General features: G+C 36.0%; 1 long non-coding RNA gene across 1 annotated transcript in view; it reads right to left on the bottom strand.

The window, feature by feature from the left end:
• The window catches only part of LOC113821266 (uncharacterized), an 8,134-nt gene that overhangs the window by 2,352 nt on the left and 782 nt on the right, over positions 1 to 5,000 (bottom strand). The window lies entirely within an intron of this gene.

The raw sequence follows: 5,000 nt of genomic DNA, 5'->3' as shown, positions 1-5,000 counted from the left end.
GCAGTTCAGTTCCATTCCTACTGATCTGATGAGGGGTCTGGTCATCCCTCTCTGGAAGTGGAAATGGGATCTTTGGGACTGTAGCAACTACCATGACATCACAGTGCTCAGTATACTAGGCATGGTTTTCACTTACATTCTTCTGAAACTAATCCGCGACCACCCACTAAGGCACCAAAGACCGGAGCAATCTTGATTCAATCCTGGCAAGATAGACTATATCCTAGCGCTTTGAGTCATTATAGAATGACATTGTGAGTTCAGTCGTGGGCTGCTCACAGCCTTCAATGACCTCAAGAAGGCCTTTGATTCGGTGCCTTGCAAATCATTATGAGAGATCCTATTAGGGGAATTCTGATAGGGATTATTGGATTAATAGCAAGCCTATATACTGGTACTGAAAGTGCTGTAAAGTGTGGCAGGGGCCTGTCGAGCTTCTTCCCCGTTAATTCAGGAGTGAGGCAAGGCTGTGTCCATGCACCAACACTTTTCAACACTTGCATGCCAGAGATACTATCCAAAGTCAGTGTGGAGCAACACTGGGTAATAACAAGGTTATGACTTTGACTTTGCCAAGGACATTGCAATTCTGAGTCTGGAATCTCTGGTGGTGGCTCTTGATGCATTTAGCAATGAGATGAAGCTCTTAGACTAAGACCGAGATCCAGGATTTTGGGGTCCTGCTCGGAGAACCTGTTCAGTCGATACATGTTTGCTGTGAGGACGTTGAAGTCACTGAGAGCTTTACATCACCTGGTAGTGAGGTCCTGTACTTGGGCTGTCAAAACAGGAAGTCTGTAGACAGATTGGTCTGGCAGCAGTAGCCATGAACTCAGTCAACAAGAGTATTTGGAGGTGCCGGTAACTATGCAGAAGGACTAAGTTACATCTCATTAAGGCCTTGATACTGCCAGGTTTGCTCTATGGAAGCAAAACCTGGACACCATCTAGTGCCTTGGAGTCACGTCTCGATGCCTTTTGTAATAAGTACCTACCCTGGATCATGAGGTACAGTTGGCAAGACTAAGTGTCCAACCGACAATTACACCATGAGACTGTCAAGGGACATGTTACTTGCATAATCTGTGACTGCCAACTCAGGCTATACAGGTAACCTGCCCATCAGGTTGTTTCTTTATGAGACAATCCTGTGTGGTGGCAGCCTATGGGAAGACCTAGGAAGTTGTACCTTAGGCAAGCTCGACCAGAGCTGATATGAAGAACTAGAGATGGTGACTCCCCATGAGGGACCCATGTGGCTGGAAGCAAAGGATGGATGCAGCTATGTGCCCCCATCAGTGTCAGCCCCTTTGATGATGACGATGATGATGATGTTAAAATGTGTGTGATGTGTCAAAGCCTGATTTTAATATTTTCAACTTGGGAGTTTTTCTTATTGCACCCAAGGTTAGCACATTTTTAAAGCTACTAGAAAAATATGTAATTTCTTGATAATTTTGCATTTATACTTTCTGAGTGAGACTAAAACTAAAAAAAAAAAAAAAAAAAAAAAAAAAAAAAAAAAAAAAAAAAAATTGGAGGCATCATGGATAAATAATTCCCCAACAAAGATGGCATAAAAAGTTCAAAACAAAAACCTGGATGCTCATCTACATGAAAATATCATCTAAAAAAAAGATGGCCATCTGATCAATTTTTGTGTGTATAGCCTAAGCTATAATTCTGAACATAACATAACATTAATTACAATCAACTACCTCTTACTCACAAATAGAAACTCTTTAATTACATATCTAAAAAGCCACCACCGCCCCAAGGAACAATTTTCTTTTTGACTCAATAAAGAAAATGAGAAATGAGAAAGTCAAACTATAGCGCTGTTCACAAATCATATGAACCATGGACATCAAACGAGAAGCAAAATCTACCATTCCTGCTGTCTCATCTAGTCGCAAGGCAGTAGACAAATACGGAAATGCTGTCATTTGGCCCGGCAGTAATACTTTTTTGCTGCCTGACATAGGGTGACGTCCATTTCTTACATTATATTTAAGAAACTCCAAATTTTTGAGGAGGGATAGGGAGGGTTTTACTTGTAGTATGCTTTGTAGAGTAAAGAGAGGAAAATATCCAACATATATAGAAAAGAAAACAGAAAACAGAATTCCTGGTTAAGATAATGACAAAGCCACCTGCTATTATGGAAAACGGTTCTTTTCACAAAATTTAAGCTATGTATACATATCAATTCGCATTAATTTTTTGGATGCCTGCAAGGTGGACCAATAATGGGACATGCAAATTGCTTATCATCATAAGTAACATTTCTTTGATTGGCCCATCAATCTGGTCTTCTTTTTTTTCTATGACACTTTCAGGGGATGTAAAAGAAAGGCCAAAAAAGGAGAGTATAAATCTCCATAAAAAAAAAGCCAAATATGGCTTAAAAAACAATAACAATGAGAACCTTTTAACAATTACAATAATATATAAAAATAAGAAAAGGAGATGAAATCTCAGGTTTTCCACTAGCTGACAGGTCAAACTGGGTCAAGGGGAGGTTATCAACCAAGAATCTTTTGCATATACCTTGGCTTACCAGATCATCTTGCATTTGTAATACCACTGTATGTATGTACATGTGTGTGTAAGTATAAATGTGTATATTTATCTATCTATCTATCTATCTATCTATCTATCTATCTATCTATCTATCTATCTATCTATCTATCTATCTATCTATCTATCTATCTATCTATATACATACATACATACACATATATACGTACACATACATATATATACGTACACATACATATATATACACACACACATATATATATATATATATATATATATATATATATATATATATATATATATATATATATATATATATATATATATATATACATACATACATACATACATACATACATACATACATACATACATACATACATACATACATACATACATACATACATACATACATACATACATACATACATACATACATACATACATACATACATACACATACACATACACATACACATACACATACACATACACATACACATATACATATACATATACATATACATATACATATACATATACATATACATATACATATATATATGTATGTATATCCATATCTATATCTATATATATATAAATCTTTAATATCATACAATGAAAAAAAATGTAATAAATACAACGTACACAGCTAGATGCTGTGAAATTTACTAAAAAAATTTAAAACAAATCAATTTACCCTCATTACTTAATATTGAAAAATAAACAACCCAAGCCTACAGTAAAGCCTCACATTTGTGAGTTTCCTCTTCTGGCAAAATAAGGCATTGCCATGAAAATACACTTTTTATTTTCTCAATTCAATTCCATATCATGTTACCTGACACTAACCAAGCAAAAGTACATGAAGATTCTGCTGCCCCAAAAAGCAATTAGATTTCTTCCCACCAGTCTGATTAATTGCACTTGGTGAAACACATTAATTCAGCTCTTTTCAGGAACAATTTGCGAGAGTTTACTGTATAATTAAGAGAAACACAGCTAAGATACTCAAAATTAAACAAATCAATTACTTCCTGTGTGATGCCGGCAAAAGACAAGATGGACCGAGGGAAAAACACATACCAAAGCAGAGACAGTATAATTACAAGAGAAAAACTCAATAAGGTTAATCTTACCGGTATGGCCGCACTAAGGTAGGGGATATTGAAGATGATATTCTAACAGTGGGCAAAAAGTTGCAGTTGTCAGTATAAGAAATAATCTGCAGACATAAACAGTTCTGCCACAAATAAAGGAAAGAAATCGTAGAAATTACTGATCTCAGCATAAGTCCACCTGGACCTCCCAAGTCTCAGCTCTACCTTGCCATGCATATGAGGTGAAGGTAAAGTTTCCCGAGGGTGTTGGGGGGCAGAGACCCCCATCAACCTTCCCTTTGGGCAGTGCCTGAAGGGCACACCCAATCACAAACTTAAATTGCTGAATAAATTATGTGACGTACGTTGAGGATTTAGTCTTAGCCTTTGCACAATTTTTTAGCAATAGTCATTCACATCACCTTTGGCAAAAATGGAAACTATGAAAATCCTACCTGTTAAGGCACTACATTGCTTTTTTGATTTTCAAGAATGACCATCCCTAAATTTTAATGTGTCATCTAAACTTCTTTTTTCCTCAGTCAATCTTTATCATAGTAAATGATAGACTTGCAGAATATTATGATCATAGCAAATTAGTTCACATACAAATTTTATAAAAGTTTTTTTCACTATTTAAGAATCCCCTGTCGTTATAGTTTCAGATTCCCACATCCAGGCAGTAAAAGGAAAAATTTGACTGCAATGGACAAAAAGTTTTAAAATAAGACACTTTTCATCAACTTCAAAAGTTGATTAAAAGAAAGTAGTGCAATACACAATACTCTGGTATATACATACAGAAAATGTAATGGCACTATAATAACCATAGCGAAAAACTACTCACTAACTTATGAAATAATTTGTGTAGGAAAAAAATAACGTCAGCTATAAGTAGAATAGGTCACGATATTTGCTGCACAGAGAGCAAGTCCTCTACGAAATACGGCAATCAGATGGGGGCTGGGGGAGAATCTCTAGGGTTTGGCACGTTTTTGGTTCATACGGCAATATTTGTGGATTTCCTAGGAATTGCTTGAATAAATCTCAGAGGGGTAAGGTCACTTCGTTAACATTGCCACCAATACTTTCATTTATATCACTTATGACAGAAAATACCAAGATTTAGGCATACTACACTGAACCGCACTCATGTTGACAGAAGTAGAAAAGGAATGAATGAAAACGAATATCTTCACAATACAAGAGATGCATTTGACTGGTTTCGAACATATCTTCATCAGAAATAAATGTATTCCTGATGAAGATATGTTCGAAACCAATCAAATACATCTCTTGCATTGTGAAGGTAATCGTTCTCACTCATTCTTTTTCTATATTTAGCATACTAGTAGTGAT

Source organism: Penaeus vannamei, chromosome 33 (assembly GCF_042767895.1).
Source record: "Penaeus vannamei isolate JL-2024 chromosome 33, ASM4276789v1, whole genome shotgun sequence".
Taxonomy (NCBI): domain Eukaryota; kingdom Metazoa; phylum Arthropoda; class Malacostraca; order Decapoda; family Penaeidae; genus Penaeus; species Penaeus vannamei.
The sequence above is the reverse complement of the archived record's forward strand: the minus strand, read 5'-3'. Positions and strand labels throughout refer to the sequence as shown.